General features: G+C 44.7%; 1 protein-coding gene across 1 annotated transcript in view; it reads left to right on the forward strand.

Annotated features, from left to right (window-relative positions):
* Nucleotides 1–7,314: 7,314 nt before the first annotated feature.
* The window catches only part of LOC128874610 (uncharacterized), a 36,718-nt gene continuing 21,947 nt past the window's right edge, over nt 7,315–22,085 (forward strand). Inside the window, exon 1 of the mRNA XM_054119506.1 lies at nt 7,315–7,327. The gene's annotated coding sequence lies outside the window, so the exon portion shown is untranslated. The remainder of the gene's footprint in view (nt 7,328–22,085) is intronic.

The following is a 22,085-nucleotide window of genomic DNA, read 5'->3' on the forward strand; positions in this document are numbered from 1 at the left end:
CAAACGAAATGCATCTCGCTGTTGGATAGGCGATAAAAGCAAAAATCCGCGTGTACAAAGTACGAAATCGTTCGACGACGATTACCGTCAAAAATTCTAATTTTTTTTCGCTGCAACGGTGTATCACGAATCCTATAATTGGCTCGTCAGTGAAACGTGTACATTCTTACCTCGTTGTGCGCGTTCTACGGCTCGTACCATCGTTTCCCCGTTAGCATCGTTGCTCGAAGCAATCGCGTCTACGTACATTGCCCATTTTCCTGACGATCAACCGGCTTGGTTATCGCAGCTTGGAAATTACCAGATAAGAAAGGAATCCGCGTTAGCTTCCGACCACGGCCGTGTTCGTTTTATCGGGTCCGTGCATCGTCGATTGTAATCTTGGTGCACCGTGTTGCGTCGGTGGATGAATGCAGTTAGCAGGGACGCCAGCCAAAGCAAGTATGCAGTGGCTTTACCGCGAGTGGATACGCGCGATCCACCGAGCCACCGTTGTAACCCGACGTAAACCGATGAATCTCGTGCTGGACCATAATTCGCAGCATGGTGCACTAATCGACATCGAATTAAAACGCTGCTTGTCAAGCATGCCAGCCGGCATTTGATAATTCCTACTGGGCGCACAGAATGTAACCATCGAGCGTTGTTGATTCGTCGATCGGTATACGATCGAAGCTCTTCTGCGAATTATTGGTATTGAAGCTATTCGAGGTTCTAAAGCAAATTGCACGCGTTGACTGTCCAAGTAAAACTAAGGCCGAACACGCACACGGGCGCAACCGATTTGAAATTAGTGTTGCAAACTGTTTGCGCTCTTCGTTTTACCTACTCCGCTATCTTTGTTTCACCTAGATCCACGGTCGCATGCAACTACAGTAGTGTAGTTCCAAGTGGCTTGAAACCGATCAGTTGCGCCCGTGTGCGATTGGCCTAAATATATCCTAGTTCGATCTTATTTTCAACCGCGAAAGGATCGCTTGCGTTTCAAGAAACATCCGTGAGTTTAGAGATAAGTTCCTTTCGACCTATTTTATAGAATCAACGATGAATAGGAAAACGTTTCGTAGAGGGAAAAGGCTCAAGGAGATCGAAGGGTTTCGAGATAATTAGCCTCGAACGAATACGATTATCGGTAGAAGGCAGAATCTACCACGTAAATGTACAGCGATTGGAAACTATCGATATCGAAACGCAGCTCGTCAAATTTTACATCCAACCGAGCACGAAACCCCGATGTTATTACGGAAACAACAGATCAAGTACGCATCCGTACGATGAACGAGCTTTCGAACTCTCTCGAGCCAAACACTCGAGAATCCTTGGATCGGTGTGCATAATCTGCACTTTCGAACTCGGTTAGCGAAGCTCTAATTACTCGAGACTCTGTATACGTTCATCCTTCGCTCGTTTCATTTAAGGAATCCTGATTTTCGCTGCTCGCGACGTCGTAAATATTAAGCAACGCGCGTAAAGCTTCTTGTTTGCAGTTAACTGCGACGTTTCGCGCTAGCTTTGTCCTCGAGAATTTCGAATTTCCCGGGACGGAAATCTCGTGTTCGCGACTCCTGTTCCTTGTAATTCGATGCGGGTAAATGTTTGTCGCGTTTCGATCGCTAATCAGCGTTCGTCGTTGAGGTCGAGAAGGACGGGAAATTGATTGACGGAGTAATTACCGAATAATGAAACGGGCTTAATCGATAGACGGAATAACGAGCAAGTAAACGAATCGCGATGATAATAATAATAATAATAATAATCATAATACTTTATTTACGGGCAATCTGCTCTTGATATCAAGTACAATGTAATAACAATGACAACAAGAAAAACAAAACAAAAATGGAGACGATTACGGTATCTTATAATGTAACGTGTTCAAATTTGATTGCGGATCTGCAAAATTGCAACGACTGACCTTTTAAATGCTAAAGGGTGAGTTATGCAAAAGATGAACAGACATATTAAGGCTGTTAGCCATCGCACATATTCTTGTAACACAATTTTTTTTTTCGCAATTGAGGTAATGGATCAGTGTAAAAAATATCGCTGCTTCGAAGTTGCCTACTTGGAATATTAAATTTCAATAGTTCCAGTATCCTGAGACATTCAATTTTACTATTGACAATTTTCAAAACTAGCACGAGGTCGGCTACAGTTCGGCGCTGTTTAAGCATTCGCGTAATAGAGCCAACGACTGTCCAAGAGACACCTTTGGCGACGCGTAAGCTTTATATCTACGCGGTTCCTGATAATCCAGTCTCCGTATAAAAATAAAACATCGAAAAAACCGGCGTACGAGCGGCCTCGATTGGATTTGCGTCCGTCGCAAAGTATTAAACCAAACACGTACAAGATTAGTCCATCGATCCGATAAATCGACGAGAACGATTGCAACCGCTGGTGGTCAAAGTTCTACAGAATCCTCTCGTTAAATCCACCGTGGGTTTCGTTACAGTTTTACCGCGACCGATCATCCGCTCGTCGGTTTATATTTCAGGTTGTAACAAAAGTACAGCGAGTTTGTTTAACAAACGCCAAGCATGATTTTAACGGATACGAACACGCGAAAAATGAACAACCACCTGTCCACGAGTGTTTCCATACAGAGTGGATCGTTTATTCCAATTTCATGTAAACCGTACGCTGAAAATGTTTGTAATCCGATTTTGAAATAACAACAGATAGAACGTTGAAACCGAAAAAACTTGTAAAAGTTTAATCTAGTGAGCGAGCTCTGTAGACCAACGTTGCGTGACAAATTAGGGTTAATTAAAGGTTCGAAGTTTAAAAAAAGAACGTTAATAGAAACCAAACGAATCGAGTTCTCGTGGTTCGATGATCGCGTTTATCGAAAGTTTACAAGGAGAATGGCGAGGAGGAGGAACGCTGATAAAATTCCAAGTATGCTTTGGAAAGTGATTCGGCAGGGAGGTGTAGGTACCGAAGTGAAGCGTTGGTGGTTCTGAAATGATTCTCAGCGTATCGTCGAGAGGTTGCGACAAGAGGTTGAAAGGGTTGCGAGCTCGTCGAGGCCAAGAAGCGGTTGAAAGCGGAGGGCGGGTTTGTATATTCACCAGGCAAGGAAAGGGATGGCCGAGGGTGGGTAATCGTATTTGTCCGGATGGCCAGAACGACACGGAACTTAGATCGACGATGGTTCAGACGTCGCACATTTATTTTCTCTTATTTACGATATATTGGGTTGTCCGAAAAGTTCGTGTCTATTTTTAAGAAAAATTCAAAGGAATATTTGAATTTTGATGTATATTTATTGAATTATATATGTACCATTTTGTTCCACACCTTTTAAGGAATGTACACATGTTGTTTGTTTTTAGCCATTTCCAGACAGCCCAATATTTATCCAGCTGATTTTTCGTATGGACTTTCGGAAACCGATATCCCGAAGGGAATTTTTGTTTTTCCATTTCGAACGATGATCGTTTGACGCGCGACGGTATACGTTTCAGCGTCGAAAATTGCAGCGCGCAACTGGATTGCTCCATTCATCATTTGGGAAAGGAAACTCGATATGGTGACGGTACGCGTGCATACCGTCGATAATTATGATTCAGAACTTAATAACATCGAACGCAAGCGCTATCGTTATTAAGCTCCACGAGCCCCGAGCTTAGGAGCAACGCTCAAGAAATATCAAGCTCGACAGTTAATTTCACCGTGTAATCTCGTTCCATTGATTTACCAAGCTTGATGCGGGCGGCATTTTCACTCGACACTGGAATGTTTGAGTACGAATTTAGAACTCGTCTCATCATCTCGTAGGTAAAATAGACGGTGTGTGCGTTACCGAGGGAGTACGATAATAGTTGTATCGAAAACTCGATTATATCTGTTTCAGCCGATCTGATTCAGCTGCTTATTAAAGCTGCGATAACCGGGTGTGGAGAATAAAGATTTCACTTTGAATACCTCGAAGACGTAATTTATTTAGCGTTACAATAACGAAAAGAAAATGTAACCGTGGTGACGTATTCGTTGCGCGTTGTTTACAGCCTCGGCGGCACCGATAACTCATTGCTGGACACACCCATTTGTTTCACCGGTGTCGCGTTTGTCAATCACTACGCTCCTTTTATTACCTACGACCTTTTATTACCTTATTTTGTAATACCCCTTATTAGCGTAGGTGGACACGAGTGCGCGAGAAATATTCTAAACATCGCCAAATTCTAGAAAATTCGAATCGTTCGATCGAAACAAAGCGAATGACGATTGAAACAAACCGACTCGCCCGAACACACACACACACACACGTGCCGATCCGTGTTCACCCGATTATCCAGCAATAGTATTAGCTTGTCCCAAAAGTTTCTTCCGTGACTTGCGCTCAGTTATTCTGTGTGTCAATGTTTACATAAATAGACAACCTGATTTCGTAGATGTTAATGTTGTAACAGCAGTGGAGCAAAATGAATCGTAAGCAATATTCGATAACGTAACATTAGACATGAAATATTGCGAATGCATTACTTATTAATGAAATGGAAGAAACTTTTGGGACAACTTAGTATTATCAATTCAGTAAACACTTGCTCGAGTAACGAGAGAAATAAATTGTAGGGGCTACAAAATGTTACCGTATTAAAAAGTTTTATTGTTCGTTTTTTTCAGATGGAGCCCTAACCTCTTGAAACACGATCGAAAGTCCCACGGTACACGCAGGAGTCGTATGCGGTAAAAGGGGCCAATTAAAAGTAAGTGTCGTCTGCGGACTGTTTTTATTTCGTCTGTCCAGAGGGGAACTGCACGCGAATCTCGATTATCTCGCGCTCGTCTGAAATACCAGGGTTTCCTACGACAGCCCACAGCGTGGATCTTTACTTTTTACGCGGTATAACGCAACCAGCAAGTTACGTAACGGCCTGAAAAAAATGTTTCGAACGCGAAATCTCGCGCGTTCCGCGTAATTGGATAGTTGGGCGGGGGGAGGGGGTTGTTTAAGTTCGTAAAATTCATAAGACACCGCAATCCAACTTTGTCGAAACGACGCACTTCGTTCGAATTGAAACGTACAGCAGTCCGCGCGATAGTAGGGAAGGTTAAAGTCACCGTTTTATCATTTTCGAAATTGCTTAAATAATACAGACCCTCGAAGCTGGGAATTTTACGAGAACTACCTTCGCAAAAGATCTCTTATTTCCATAGCTGTTGGACGTATATGAGCCTCAATTTTTTGTTTGAATCGCAAAGGCGTGGTAGAAATAATTGAAAGTTCAATCGATCGAACGTTTCAAATGAGTCTTGTCCATTTCGAGACGACAAGGGACGACCACTGGCGAAAGTTTAGATTGCTATCGTCCAGCGTATTTTGTTTAACGTATGAGCGTCGAGTAGCGTCGGATGGATCGACACGCGGAAAAACAAGATGAAATGAAAAACCGGTCGAGCCGGTGGACGGGCGCAATAACGACGACGAATAACAGGCTGGCCAACGCTCGCGATCCGTTTCTTTCTCTCTGGGTTTTTCGTGTCGGTGATTGATGACACCTGGACGCGCATACCGCGCGCATGGAAGTCGCAATCAACCGTAAATCGAATCAGTAATCAGTGTCCCAGACCGAGAATTGTATTATATTCGTAGCGCGATGTTCCCCGAACATTTGAGCGGGCGCGAAGCTTATTTTGTTTGCGTTTCCCGTTTTTCCGCATCGCGCGGCCCACCGACGTTTCAAAGGGAACGTCCTCCGCGTAATGTCGCCGTTTTACGACGCTGCCGCGACGTTTAATTCAAGTCGAGCACCACTTATTTATCCCGCGACGACTGGGAACAATTCCGAAAATGCATACAGAGACCATTCCAGCCGCGACACGCTGTTTTTACGTCTACTATCCACGATAGATGGATATTTACAGGGCAGAAAGACTATCCCTTAACCTTTGGACTATCGACTCTGTTCTATATTAAGTACGAAGTGGGTGATTAAGGTGATAAGAATATTTTGAATAAATAGTTTTCATTGTTTTGTCGAATACGACTGTGCTTAGCTACAACGAGCGGTGATCCTGTTGAATTTTCTATTTTACGCTCGTGTAACTCTCCGTGTTTTCAATTAATATTTATAAGGTAGCCGCGGCCGTTCTGGCAACACAATATTTTACGGATACAGTAGTTGAACGTCGCCGAAGAGATACGACGCGATATCTCGAGGCGAACCCGTTGCATTATAAAACGCAATGTTACGACGTGCCCGATATTACATTTCAACTTGAACTACGCTTCGTCGGTGTTAATTCGTTGAACTTCATTTAGTTCTTCTCACAGAGTTGCGATACATTCCGATACGAAGACGATGGACCAGATGAAATATAAGATAGACGAGTGAATTTTGGGGGATGAGGGTCCCCCTTCTATTGTATTCCATGCGAGCAAAGAAAGTAAAATACGAGACTTCTCGAACTGAACTTTGAGAAGTTGGAACGGTTCGGTGCAGTTGATTTTAAAAGCTGCCCGCGCGAAACAAATCGCTCGTCTAATTGGCAAAGTTGTGTCCGGCGGTTCAAACCTCGTAAAAGTAAGCGAGAATAGCGCGAAGGATCCCGCGAAAGTTCGGCGAGAAAGAACACCAACCCATCCGCGAAAAGTTGCCGACGCGGATGCTGAGTAATTCCCAGGCGAAATGTCTTCGAAGAACCCACGAGAAACTCGCCGTTCCTCGACCATTTTAATTTTCCGTCGACTCCCTCGCGAAAACTCGCTACGTGACCGAAAAACCGCGACAGAAAGGACGAAGCCGGAGTGCAACAGGCGGGGCTGGAGCATGAGCTATTGAAATCATAGAGCAGTCTTCGTTTACAGTATGACGTACACGACTACGGCTGAATCTATTCGATTATTTTATAGACGCAGTAAAGACTGGATAAATTCAAGATGACTGTCTCCGATTGATACGCTTCTGCCGACTGCACCTTTTCCTCGGACCTCTTTCTTTTTCGCTCTCTCTTTTACGTTCGACGCTCGACTCGAGCCAAATGTAAACACAGAATAGAAACCTCGACTGGATAAATACAATGTTTGGGTCCCGATTTTCTTGTATTTATCCAATCTTTACTGTACAGTAAGGTCTGCTTAAATGCTCAAGTTCGGGACTGAACGTTGTTTGCCGACGAGCTTCGAACGTAGAGAAGGCCAGTGAATAAAGAAGAAGACTGATCGAAAACACCAGGGTATGTCGGTGATTTTTATCGTTGGATTAGGCGATCGAACTCCTGGACCCCTCAAGAGATATATCCTCCGGTGGTGGGGATGGTTTTCGTGCATTTAAGGAGAGTTTATTGTAACTACCAGAGTAGTCCAGCATTTCGAATGGTAAGCGTTGCAATAACATTCAACGAGTAGTCCAAGCCCTGGTGTTCATACGCTCGTAATTCAAAGCTGCAGATGGAAAGGTATAACTAGTGCCAGCAGTCAGAGGGAAGTGGAGTGGCGATAAGGGATGGCTGGTAGCCGGAGGAAGCAAACTCTGACACAAAGGTTCTGCGGGTTGCGCCGTCAGTGATCGCTCGGTAAACTTCAAGGTTCCTTAGATTTCGATATTAAGGAGCTCCGTGCTATGTACGAAAGATCTCTTTTAATATTACATAGCGAGCACTTAGCGAGAATCGAGGGAACGTAACTAAGCTGATTCAACAGGGAGACCATGTCCCTGAACGCCTTTGAATAGCTAGCCTTTACTTTTCGTATCGGTTACGAATTCCAAATGCCGTCCGTCTTTGCGGATAACTTACCTCCGTAAAACGTAAAACTTTTACCGATTCCTTTGCTCGATAGTTCGCTGTTGAAGCCCGATGGCTCGCAGCTGGAGTTGGCGATAAAAATTTGCTATTTTCCGCGCGCGGAGGAGCTCCGAGCCCCGCCGCTGAATATTATTTGAAATCCGGAATTCTCGAAAATTCGCGAGCCCGAGTGACCCGATCACCCTCGCAAATCTCGAGAGTCTTAAACTTCCGAGAACTTGAAGAACCTGTCGAGGAAGTCGAGAAAACTTGCTACTTCGGTGATAGACATAGTCGAGGCTCTGTTTCTATGTTTCCGGTCATCTGTATATTCACTTGGTGAGATAGAATTGAAAAACTTACGATAACGTCGGGAATTTCTGCGCGATGAAATCTCTGGATGGATTATGCCGAAGATGGAGGAGGAGTAGCTGTTACGAAAGTAGTGGCCTTTTCCTCTGTCCTCCCATTCTTCGTTTCAGCTGAATCTTTGAGGGCTTAAGAACACGAGATCCTTTCAAATCCCCGACACCGGCGGCATTCATCGAGACTTCATCTTCCGTCTCGTCTCTCCTGAACTTCGTCTCCAGTTTTCGCTTAAGACCCCTTAAATTCTCCAACGTCGTTAGACCTCCGATGTTTGTATTTCGCGAGATGCTCTCGCGAGTTGACAACTCCGACGTGCTGTTATCTTCGCCTCAAAATTCCCCCTCCTGTCTCGTAAACGAGATAGCTAGTTCTTTTGTTTCCTGTCTCCGGCGCACCTGGCTAATCGATGAGATAACTCTCTCGAAACACTTCAAACTAGAATTTATATCTTCCCCAACAAAATTAGTCTCGAGTTTTTAACCCCTTAGGCCGATCGCACACGGACGCAACCGATTTGAAATTAGTGTTGCAAACCGTTGTGTTGTTGTTACCGTTTGCGCTCTTTGTTTTACCTACTCCACTATCTTTGCTTTACCTAGATCCACGGTCGCGTACAACTAGTTTCAGAGTGGTTTGAAACTGATCGGTTGCGGCCGTGTCCGATCGGCCTTAGAGTCCAAATTCTCTGATTTCAGTACATTCTTGTCGAGCCTCGCTCGACATAGGAATGGAAAGGGTTAAGAAGTATAATTTCCTTCGCCTTGGAATTAACAGGCCTTTCCTGGACCTTCGCAAGGGTTGGAAGGGTTTCGCGTGCTCGCGAAAGATCAGTCGCGCGCTATTAATAAATAACGGTGTTTGGACGAAGTTTACGAGCCGAGCCGCGGGTATGGGTCAACGTAGAGACGACGACGACTCGTGTGTCTGTCGCGCATTTTTCTAGACACGAAGTTTAAGCGGGTGCGAGCATCTACTTATCGCGAACGAGCACGCAGACGTCCAGCTGGAATCCCACTCGGAAATTCGCTAGAGAACGACCTTAATCCTAGTAAATTAATCCTAGTAAATTTAATTCTGGTTCTTGCGGAAAACAGAATTTTCGGTGCGAAGTCTCCGCGCGCGACCAAATGGCTGCGAACGATAACTTTTATAGGATTAATTTCCTTTTTAGTTCGGTCTTCTCTAAACGTATAAAATATCGTTTGTTAAAAGCTGGCCAAATGCCAAACATCCTTACGAAGGTAACACTTGGATGGATCGTTCGTTACTTGTTCCGTGGCGAGAACATCGTCGGGTCGCGTCGTTTTCGAGCTCGGTCAGTAGGAAACAGCTGGGAAAGATAAAACGAGAAACAAGTGACTCGGCGAGGTATAAAGAGCCGCCCCCTGGATAGAAGACGAAACGCTCTCTCTGGCCGTGGCGAAGAAAAGAGAAGAGTTCTCGAGAACGCGCGTTTTCTTCATTGAAAAACCTAGAACCGTTTCTGTAAACTACTCGTTACAGAAGAAGTGGGTGTAACGATCGGATTAACGACGTCTTTCGAGAGGTGGATCGTTCCGGTCGAAACGACGAGACCTCCCTTAATTCGTACTTAAGAATAGCGAGCAGAGCTTAAAACGAATCGAAGCAAGCCGTTTTACGCTTCCTTCCGCGTCGCCTTCGATGTTTTATGTCCGATCATTTCTCCTCGACGAAAAGGAAAGAAAGCTTGTCGAGGAGGAAAAAAGTTGTAAGATTTTTTACGACGCGGAGGAAAATTAAAAAAGAATCCTCGAGGAAAGCGAGGAAGTCGATGAAATCTCCTTGATTATCGGCGAATGTCGAGGTGTTTTACCGAAACGAAGCGGTGAAGCGTTTCGGTATTCTTTTCCTCTTCCGTAACGAAGATCCTCGTTAAACAGAAAGGGCGAGAATGAAGCAAAGAGAATTTAACGAGACACGCGAAGTCGTCCGCCAAGTGTATCTAACGAACTTACCCGAAATGCTTGCCCCGTCACGTTGTCGCCCTTTCCGTTAATACAGCGTGATCCTCCTGCCGTCTGAATTTACTTTGGCGTTCCCCCGTTTAAGTGCTTAAATACCAGTCGAGAGATAATTGTTGCGGCACAAATTGAACGGTCGGGGATCGCGAGGATTGAAGGACTTACTCTTCTCCTGTGTAACGAAAAATCCAATATTGTATAACGTTTACTTAAAGCTTCGTCTTTCGAAGATATGCTACTAAAATATTCTACGGAAATGCAAGGGAGTAAACAGATTGCAGCGATATCGAATAAAGCGATGCACCGTTTAAGGAGGTAGTCGAGACTCTGAATTTAAAACGCCGTTCTTACCCTGCAACTTTGCATGCTTAGACATACGTCAGTTTCCGGTGGACGACTAGTTCAAGATTTGGAAGCTCGACTATCCCCTGAACCGTTGGAAGCATGGTAGACCAGGATGTTTAGACGAGCACGTTTCGGAAACGATCGGTCGACGTATGATATTTATCAAGGGGTTATCCGAAGTGTCTAACCTGCTGGCGCATCGGTTGCTAGCGGTAGTTGTAACGGCGTGCAAAAGCGGCTAACTGCTCTCAGGCAGATGGTGGTAAAAAGGGGTGAAGGGAGGGTTGGGGGCGTAGTCTCTGCCCTCTCACCTCACAGCTGACTAGTTTTTCGTTAGCTCGTCGTCCCGTGAAATCTGTCACACCCTAGCGACCTCTAGTCAACGAGGGCTCTCCTGTACATCGGTACTTCTCACCTGTACACCCTCGCTGTTTCCCTGCGCACACGATCGGATTCTCGTGTGTGTTCCTACAGGGCGATCCACCAACACGGATCTAACCCAGATCCATGGAATGTTCGCACGAGATAACCGTTATCCCAGGGTACGAATCGTCGCTTCATACGCGTTCGAATCCCGTACGATTACGTTCTTCGTTCGCAAGTAGCCTCCATTTCGCGCTTCCCTGCCTTGGACGTTTCACGAACTTTCGCCGCAACAGGACGCTAGTTTTCTCGACGGCTGCCACGGCCGCGACTCGCGGCGATCGTTTTCGAAACAAAAGCGCGTTCCCGTTGCTCTTGTTGGCTAAGTTGGAGAACAATTTGAAGCAACTTAATTTAACGAGGGGAGTAAATTGGCAAACGAAAGGCAAGCTTTGTTCGGCGAATAAATAAATTCATCGAAGCTTGTACTTTGACAGATAATCGTCACGATAAAAATACAAGTTTGGCGCGATGGTTCCTTAACGTTTCGATGAGAATGGAACAAGAAGAATGATCTACGATCAGTCCCAAAAATATTCGTACTCCCTATGTCTTTCGAAGAAATTTATTTATACGAAATGGTAGGTTTGATGTATATAAAAATATGCAGTCATTAATATCCGTACCCTCTATTTCGTTCGAAGAAGTTTGATTAAATTAAATAATAGTTTCGATATTACCAAATGAATTTTTCATTATAAATAGCGGTATGAGTAAGCTTATACATGTATATGTTTATATATACGTCAATTTATACATAATCTTGGAAACATCAAACCTACTATTTAATTTAAACAAATTTCTTCGATAGACATAGAACTTTCGCCGCCATAGAGGGTACGAATATTTATGAGACCGACCGTATACATGTATAAGCTTATTCATATACATACTTACATTGAAAACTTCATTTGGTAATATCAAAACTATTATTTATTAAGTAAACAGTTATTTATTACTATTGAGAGGTTTGACTAAATTAAATAATAGTTTTGACATTACCAAATGAATTTCTCATTACAAATATGTAGAAGCTTATACGTCCACTCATTTGTAATGAAAAATTCATTTGGTAATACCGAACTATTATTTCATTTAGCCAATCTTCTTCAATAGTCTTTAATAATCTTCTTCAATATTTATGGCGATCGACTCCATAGACGATTTTGAAAAATCTTTTAATGAAAACAAGCCGCAAGCCTTAACACTGAAATCGCCCTGTAGAGACACTCGCCCCTTGAACAGGCGGCCATGTGTGGTCTCCGTGTATCGGGTGTGCGCTTTGACAAGCACACCGCTCGAACCAGTCATTCACCGACCGCAAATTGTTCTCGATTGGCCGTGCTCGGCGACCGAACGACTTGATTCAGAACGAGGTTAGCCACGCCGCTTGAACGGCGACACCGGCTGAATCTTGAATGCATTGGCTGGCCTCGTGAGCACGCATGCTCCACTCTCGCCTAGGCTCTCTTCCACCCTGAGCTCCGTCCACCAACGCAGACCGATCGGCGAACAGGTGGCGCACGTGAATGAAACCAATCGAGAGTCCTTCCCAACGATCCTCTCGCGCCGCGACCGAGAAAACTCGAGATCTGATCACTAACGGGGGCGAGGGATCCATGCGGGATCTGATCTTAACATCTTAACAGAATTTTATAATACGGATCCCATTCTCCACGGTTTTGGAAGTTACCATCGTAGGGCTGGAGGCGTTTTCGAATAAAGGTCGATTCAGACTATACGACACGTTCCGGCAACGACACGTACCGGCACCGACACGACAAAACATTAAAACACGCGTTTCAATGGAACTATTCACCTTATTTCCGTTTACGAAACGTTCAGGTCGGTGTCTGTTAAGTGCGAATAGTTCCATTAAAAGGCGTGTTTTAATGTTTTGTCGTGTCGGTGCCGGTACGTGTCGTTGTCGGCACGTGACGGTCCGTGTCGTATAGTCCGAATCGACCTTTATTAATCTCGACTAACTGCCGATCGTCGAATATCGTGGCAACGTGGCGCGTTAGCCCGATCGCACACGAGCGCAACCGATTTGAAATTAGTGTTGCAAACCGTTCGCGCTCTTTGTTTTACCAACTCCACTATTTTTGTTTTACCTAGATCCACGGTCGCATGCAACTAGTTTCAGTCGAGCAGTGTGATTTGAAACTGATCGGTTGTGCCCGTGTGCGATCGGCCTAAAACTGATCGATTACGCCCCTATGCGATCGGCCTAAATCGTACATCGCATACATTTCTGTACTACGTAGCATTTCGTATCGATTACACCATGTCTCTCCTGCGAACAGCGAACCACAATGATGGTAAATTCAGATTCTAAACAGAGTTTTCGGCAACAGGTGTCGGAAACTTTCAAGGGTAAAACAAGACAAATAACAAGAGCAATGGAACTGCGTTTAAACTTAATCCCCTTTCGTTAGGCGTCGTCGAATATCATCTACCAGAGCTCTTCTGAACGGACCGAGTTTCGAGCGAAGCTAAGAAGCGAATCGCCTTTGTCCTTGAACGAGCAGATAATCGCAATCAAACTATCCGCGTTACGAGACGTCGTTAAAACAATCGTCGTACGACGATTGAAACACGCTGCGATCTCGTGGTTACGAAGGCGCGCGATAACGGCGTGCTCTCTGGATTTATCGCGGTCGATTCGACGATCGTTCGCAAGCTGTGGCGACTGTATTACAGCACCGCGACCACATCCTGCAGATTATTTTTATTTTTTTTCGTTACGTTCAAAGACGTCCGTAAAAGACATTTTTTTTAAATTTTCTCGAGAGACATGGTTGCGCGAGGTATACCGTAATACCGTCGTATGTAATTCAGTTTGAGCGAATCAACAACTACTTAATGATCGTTATTACCGCACTGGCGGCCATTAGGCTTAAAAGAAACTCCAACGAGAAAAGAAAAATCCTCTCCGCAGACTGATACAGACTATAACAACGGCACAAAGCGACGTTCCAGAAAAAAAGGAGTCGAGCTATTGTTATCGCGTTAAAATAGACGCAATTTACTTCCATGCATCCACACGAAGCGACGTACGCGCGAGCGACTTTGTTACGTCATAAATATGTATGCACGCGTCGATTAAAAATGCTCTAACGCTAGCCCGCGATTTCATCGGAACTCGTGTAGCCGATAAAGAAATTTATTTCCCAAGACGAAATACAACTCTGGAACTAAATAGTTACTCTCGCGATACGGACGCGAGTTTATTCGCCAGTTTCGACGTTTTTGCTGGTTTCGTAGATGGGAAAAACCTAATGGAAAAGCGCCTTTTCGCGCGTCAAGCGCGCCTCGAAAGTGTATCGATAAACGCAAGAAACGATTTCGAGTCGCCGTAAAGTAAACATACCGTCGAGATGGACTCGGAAGGTCCCCGAAGACGTTGCCGCGCCCATCGCGATCGAGATTTCCGTCGGCGTAATCGAAAGAGATGGTCACATGGTTCCCGTGTCTAATCGCTGCGTTGAGACGATGTTTGACACGTCGGAACAGACGCCATGAAACAGTGATCGATGGTGTTTTACGACAATGGAGAGTCTCGAAACGCGCTGTACTTTGTCGCCGGAAAGTTCCCGGGGAGATATTAAACGAAGACAAATTTTGTCTCGTCGATGAACCAACCTTGGGAAGAATTTCAACTTGCATTTCGACGACTTTGACGAGTAGGGAACAACGAAATACGGGATCGGGGTAGACCGTGATCGCAATGTTTCCTCATTTAATCCATCAAGCTACAGCTACGTGTGAGACTCGTGGTCGGATATTTGGGCCAAAACTGATTATCGCGAACCTGGCCCGTGATGTATTATTCGGACCAAATGTAAACATCACATCTTGCCAAAATGAGCTTCCAGAGTGTTGAAGCTTATATCGTAGCTTAAGGGGTTAATGTAACGAAGAGCTTCCGTTAAAGATTAATCGTCGTTGCTCTTGCTATAGTACACCATTCCTCGGATCAATCGTCCATCGCACGAATTTCATTTTTGTTTTCACTTTTATCGCGTACCTCGATGAACTTTCCCGAGCATACAAGGATTAAGAAGTTTCGGTTGCCTTCCATATGCAAATGTTGTTCCCCAACGTGTTTCAGCGAGCTTCTTCGCGTCTGTCAGACCGACACGCATGAATCTGCATCGATAAACGCGAGAGCGGGAGCGTCGCAGTCGCAGGTGCACGCGAATAGAAATTGCTTAACGAGTTCGTGTCGGTAAACACGAAGAAAGCTTGCTTGCACCAACGGTGGGGATGACCGAGCCTCCCCTGTATTTACGTGTATCGTATTATGCGCTCGGAAGGGTGTGTTGGTAAACAACGGAACGCGTACGTGTGTGTTATGGTGGCTGAACGACGTCGGTGGTGGTGGGTTAGACCCTATCGATCACGAGGCCTCGTCCACGGCACATAAGCCCCTGCCTGCGAGCCCTCCTGGCTGGCGCAACCTATTTCTGCAAGCTTTAAAACCGCGCCAGGGAAGACACCACTTTCCTCCGCCGATTCATTTCCCTTCGGTGTCAAACACGAATTCCGTTACTCCGTTCCTCCATGAATTTCGATCGCATCGGCGCATCCCAAACGTAAATCTCGCGCCTTCGCTGGACGCTGCGCCTCGGAGTCGCATCCCTTGGGGAAATACATCGGACCGCTGAATTTTGCACGGCGCCCTCTACCGCCGGAGATTACAATTTTTCAACGATGTAACAAACTCTGCTGTCTGATTCTGAATGATGCTGAATTCTGATTCTCTTGAAACGCATTTCGAAAGCGTGGAACTCGTCTAGAAGAAACGGTAACTTGATGGAAATCCCAAGTCGCGGGGCGGTTGTGTATTCGCAAGAAAGTAATTCGATCGAAGCGAGAAAGCAGCTGAGAGAAAGAAGAGAGAAACGTCAAGCGTCGAAGAGGAAACGACGATTCGTACTCGAGGAAGCAAAAGCATTTAAGCGCGAGACGGAAACTTTTGAGACGGAAACGGCCATCGAGAAACTCGAGGACAAGAGAACGCAAACAAAGTTCAAATGCTCGTTTTCGGGGAACCTGTACCGAACTTATCGGGCGTTGGTCTCGCGATCGCCGTGACGTTTCGAGGATCATATTTTTACGATATCGAGCTATGTCGTCCGAGAAGTGTTTAAATATCGTTGGTATTCGCGCGAGAGGAGGCGAAAGAAATTTTCTGTTAGTTTGTCTTATTTTATTAGAAATTAACAAACGTACGGGTATACGTCCAGTTACCGTTCGAGGTAGTGTTTTTACTTAAATACAATCGCAAGTATCATTTAATATTTCGCATAAGTGTGGTAACAAAAATGGAAAAGCAAAATTTAACCGAGATCTAAACTATTACAGAGAGGGAAAATAATGACAACTCAAATCACCATTAACGCTCAGCGGCCACAAATATGGACGTTATATGAAATGAATAAATCGTAAGAAAGTATTGTCATTTTTCTCGTAAAAAAAGAAAATCCTCCCTGAAGAAGTTAAGTAACAAAAGGCTGGCTAATAGAAACACAACGAAAGTTGCGAAGAAGGAGGAAGCACGAGGAAAAGAGACCATCGATCGTCCAAGGAACGTCGGGTCAGGTATTTTCCTTGGCGTTCAGAGTCCGAAAGTTGAAATACCCGACATTTCCGCGATGCATGATGCGGTATCGGGGGAAACCGCTTCCAGCTCCTCAACTTCTAAACTCTATTCTGGAAACTCTAGAACCAAATCCCGGACAGCGGGAACTTACTTTCTCGCTCGACAACGGAGCACGTGTCCAGCTCATAAACAGACCAGAAACGCATCCTCCAACTTTAAACGAGCCGTTATTTCAGCCTACCTTTCTTAAGCGGTTATCCTGAATTAGGAGGTCTAAAAAAATATTGAAAACAATTGTGAGGTTCCCTACAAATGTACGTCGCACTCGACTCAATTTGAATATTTCTTGTTGAAAAAATTTGTACAGACTACTCAAATATGCATGAAAATAGGATAAAAAGTTCGATAGAATTAATTATTTTTTTCCATCCTAAAAAAAATTCACGAAAAACAGCTCTTTTTAGATCTCCTAATTCAGGATACCCACCGAAGCGGGTTGTCTTTAGCGTCACCTGTCGTTACACCGCTCTCCGTACTTAATGGAACACGAGATCATCTAAACACTCGACCGATACTTTTAATCTTTTTATGTTTCATTTATTTACAAAAGTTCGAAAGAACGATCTTTATTTAACTATAAACGAAAAATATAGAGAAGAAAATCCTGGTGAAAATTAACGAGAAGAAAATAACGGAAACGAGCCTGAAATACGTTTATTGTAAAAGATACACACAGGTCTGAATATAATTAAAGACGTATCGATTTTTGGCGACAGAGCCTTTTGTTTAATATACAATATAATATATTTTTGCATCGACTAAATAATATTATTCCAACGGTAGTGATCCTAAAACTATATTCTTGTCGCAAACTTTGGCTCGTACGACCTTTGCAGCCGTATCACCCTTAACAGAAATTCAAGACAGGTAGGCGTCGCGTCCCTGAATCGTATGCTGTGCGTCAAGTCCTACACAACTTCGCCGCGATAACGGTTATCGAAGTTCTCCCGACCCAATTCGCAACTGGAGGGTGAAAGGAATCTCGTAGCTAAGAATGACAAGTAGACGGAGGTACCATCGATCACGAGGGAACGGACGCGACGCTTCTGCTACGTGTTTGCCTGGATCGCCAACGACGGGAGATGGATGACCGCAAAATAAATCGTTTCTTCGCGGAAACCTATAAACTGACTTTGAATAAACCTACGCCCACGGTCGCGATAACTATCTGTCCCTTTTACGACGCGTCCCTCGGTTGTGGCAACTTCGCTATTCAAAATCTTCCGCGTTACTTCTGGATCGAGGGAATTCAGGGTGGCTGGAAATTCCAAGGAGCTGGCCAGCCCGTTAATCTTATTGTTCCAAATGTATTAGGGTGAACCAAAAGTTTGTGCGTTTTTTACGGTTTACTGTTATTGTTTCACTTTACGCAATGTTTCGAAGTCATTGTAATTACTAATATGCAAGTGTTATATATCATTTGTAGCTATTGAAAAACTCTTCCATATTTAATTATTAGCTACATTAATTTATCGATCGTTTAATTTTTGTTCGTTTTAGTAAAATCATGGAATATTTCGAGATTCAAGTACTTTTACATCGCTATTGGAAGCAAGAGTTTAAAGCTACTGAATATAGTATTTTCTTTGCTGCTTCAGTAAAAGTACTGAAATCTCAAAATTTTCCATGATTTTACTAAATCGACAACAAATTTATACGATCGATAAATTAATGTAGCTGATTATTAAATGTGAAAGAGCTTTTCGAAAGCTACAAAGTGATATATAACAATTGCATACAAAGTAATTTTAATGACTTTAAAATATTCTACAAACTGAAACAATGTAAAAAACGCAGGAACTTTTGATTCGCCCTGATATTTTGGACTTTTCCAACCTTTATCAAACATTCAAAGCTAAAGTTCGACGGTGATTATAATTGGTGACTACGTCGACGACGTATTTGCATTTCGCTCAGTCCATATTTGCCTTATAAAGTACGTTGACGGTCTACCGATATCTCGTCGGAGTTTAAAGTTCGAGCGAAAATACATTTGGCGAACTTGTTCAAATTTTTCCTCGTCGCTGGACGCGTCCATTCTCATCGAGAGTTCTCGAATCTCTGGAAACGAACGTTCGCATAACGAGTTCGTCGCGACGAAACTTTCCGCAGCCGTTTGAGATGATTGATAGCGGCAGCCATTATCCGCCTCGGAGCGAAAAAAATTAACTAGACGGATAGAAAAAGTTGGTGCCGGCTAACAAGGAAGACATGAATTTTCCATACCACCGCCTGATTCGCCCCTTTGCCGAGGCTTAATTACTCGGTCTACGTCTTAATTACGTTTTATACTACGGTGCATTAACCGTAATTGGAAATTACGAGCGCTGCGCGTCTTAGTAATTTTTCAGTCGGTCCGGGTATCGGCGTGGGTACACCTTGTCGCGAAAATGGGAACGGCGGGGACATCAAATATCCAAAACCCCCGCGGTTGACCGTCCAAATCTTTCGCAGTTTCGTGAAAGTTTGATTCTCGAGCGGGAAAAGGAGGAGCGAGGAGGAAGTCTTTCGTCTTTATGGGTTCGCGGCTCGCCTCGTTGAGCAGCGACAATTTCTATCCGGTCCACGACGCAAGTACAAGGTGGACCATGTAAATGAAATCCTTCCGCGATTTAGAGCAACGTTACTCAAACATTTCTCCGGTTGCCCATTCAAGTTTATGGAATCCTTGCCGCGGAGGAAATATTTTCGCGTGAAAACGTTCGCGCGGTTCGCCGCGTGTACATAATGCTTATGCAACTCCTCGATCCTGGACGTCTCCGCGAGGAAAGATTAATCTCGAACCCTGTTACGGGTTGCGACCGTGGGCGTAAATATTGTAAACACCGGATATACGTATAACGAACCGCGGCTTGAAGCAATTTCGCGGTCCGGTGCGTCCAGGAAATGTTTTATAAATCCCGAGCGCGAGAAGGACCACGAAGTTTTAATCGCGATTTTCATCCTACGGTAGAATCGTTAATCGAGCTCTGCGTCCACGGAACGGAGGTTCTGCTTTCGATGCCTCCAAATCGCTTGCAAGCTTTCACGCAGTTCCCCGCTTATCTCGTTGACCATCGTCTATTGTAAATCAATAATACATCGACGGACTATCCGTGCCGCATACCCCTAACATATTGGTCGGGGAGTGTTAGGCTCGATTAGCCTCGCGTTCTAATGCCGCGCTGAATCCGCCGTATAAATCAAAGTAAACAGCGCGTGACGCGTTAGCCGATTTCGAAATAATTACATACGTCGGTTGGGAGACAGGCATTAACAAAGGGATGCACGGGTTTGGCGCGTGGAATGTATTGGAACAGGAAGCTGAATATCGAATGAACGCGATCTTAATAATAATAATAATAACAACACTTTATTTACGGGCAATATGCCCTCGATATAGTGACGGGCTCGATCGTCACAGGAGGCTGGAAAGGCAATTTCAAATTACCACGAAAAACTTGGTCGTTGGTACGTTTATTATAACCGCTTTAAGGTCGATTCAGACTATACGACACGGACCGTCACGTTCCGGCAACGACACGTACCGGCACCGACACGACAAAACATTAAAACACGCGTTTTAATGGAACTATTCACACTTATCCCATTGACGGAACGTTCAGGTCGGTGTCTGTTAAGTGCGAATAGTTCCATTAAAACGCGTGTTTCAATGTTTTGTCGTGTCGGTGCTGGTACGTGTCGTTGCCGGTCCGTGTCGTATAGTCTGAATCGACTTTTATTCGGCGGCAACTGATCAACTGTCTTTTCGTCTTATCGTCTAAAAGTGGGAAGCGTTAGGCGCGGCGCTGGCGGCGAATACAATAAAAAAAAAGAAGAAGAAAATTAAAAATAAAAGAAAATTTCCTCGCTTCCAAACAAAATCGTACCTGCGACGTTCGACTCGGAGGACCTTCCAAGTCCTTGGAGGGATTCGAGTAATTCCGTCCGCGCGCAGAAGATGCGAGAAGAAAGATTTACTTAAACTACGAGCAAAGCAATCAAGGCGACATTCGATAACGACGTTTCAGCGATCGATCATCGGAAGATGCAAACCTGGGGAAGAGCTAGGCGTTTACCCGGGGCTCGGGCTAACGTAATTTCCATCGGGTTTTCAATGGGGAAGAAGAAGTATCGGGGACAACAAAGCCCGGTGTCGTCGATAAAAAAGCGACGTCAGTGAAGCAAAGACGAAGGAGAGAGAGAGACATCGTCGACGCGCGACGGAGCCCAGAGGCGACGGAGAATGTCATTTTCGTAAATGACCGGCGCCTTCTCGGAATATCGGCCGAATCGGGATTGCGATAGCGAGTTCTCAGACCTCGTCGATATCCTGGCCGAACACACGTACGCGTAACGTCGCGCACGGTTAAATACCTCCGTTGTAGATAGTTCGGATCGAAGCGCGTCGATCTTCGCAGCTCGACGATCCGGTTCGTCGATAGCTCCGAGCGATTTTACTTCCCGTACTTCCTCCTTTCCTTCGTCCTTTTTTAACCGGCTTCGAAAAGGAGGAGGTTACTCAATTCGACGTGTATATTTTTTTTTTTTTCTACCGATGTCTCGCGACCCTTGGATCTTCGACGCTTAGCGTAGCTTCTCGCAAAACTCCGAGGCGAATAGAAGCGGTTCCAAAATCAGGAAAGATGAACATTCAAAGGAGAACGTTGCACCTATAATCGATGTAGGAATCGGGTGCAAGATAAGAAAAACACGCACGCACGAATTTTCAAGAAATGCAAGAGTCAATGTATTTTCAATTATAATCGCCACCGATCGCTATATCGCTTGTTTCGCTTTAACCTTTCGGAAATAATAATCTGACGCTGCCTTGACATTCGTTTATATCCACGCGATCCACATTCGCTCTTTCTTTCTCTCTCGCACTTACACTTGTCTAAAAGGCAGTCGCTCGCACGGCCGCGGCACGGTGTTTTTCGGACATACGTACGAAACAATAGGTTGGCGCACTCCGGTCATTACCCTCTCATTACCCTCTCACATTCGCACCTGAAATGACAACATCGCACGGTGTTTTAAGGCGGCACGCTCGATCATATGATCCGCCTTGGTCATTGCCCTCTTACATCGATATTTATGAAACGCAACCAGAATCCTCTTCTGGACTGTCTATAATCCTGAATATAAATTTATGGGGAAGTTGCGCGGTCCAGTTGCACATCGACGTGAATTCGCGTCGAACTAGCGGTCCAAAGTAACGTTGGCTTAACGGATCCAAGGATGCGAAACGCTACGCTGACTATGCGAACAAGAAATCCGATAGATCAATGCGTCCGGAGCACGCGATGCGGAAAATAGTGGCAAGAATGTTCTCCGATGTTCCCTTCGATTCCTCTCGCGGAAACACCAAGTCCCTCTAACGAAGATCAATGCTTTCGACGCGAGAATGGGAAACAAAATGTTTTTCTAACGGTAACAAATCGGTTTTACGCGGCTCCGGTTATTAACCGACGTATCGCGAGAAACTAAATGAAAGTTATGGGATAATCTAATTACTGTAATACGATCCCTGGGACCATTTCTACTTCCACCCAAGAACTTTAATCCGAACCGCGAAAATCGAT

Source organism: Hylaeus volcanicus, chromosome 4 (assembly GCF_026283585.1).
Source record: "Hylaeus volcanicus isolate JK05 chromosome 4, UHH_iyHylVolc1.0_haploid, whole genome shotgun sequence".
NCBI classification, from domain to species: Eukaryota; Metazoa; Arthropoda; class Insecta; order Hymenoptera; family Colletidae; genus Hylaeus; species Hylaeus volcanicus.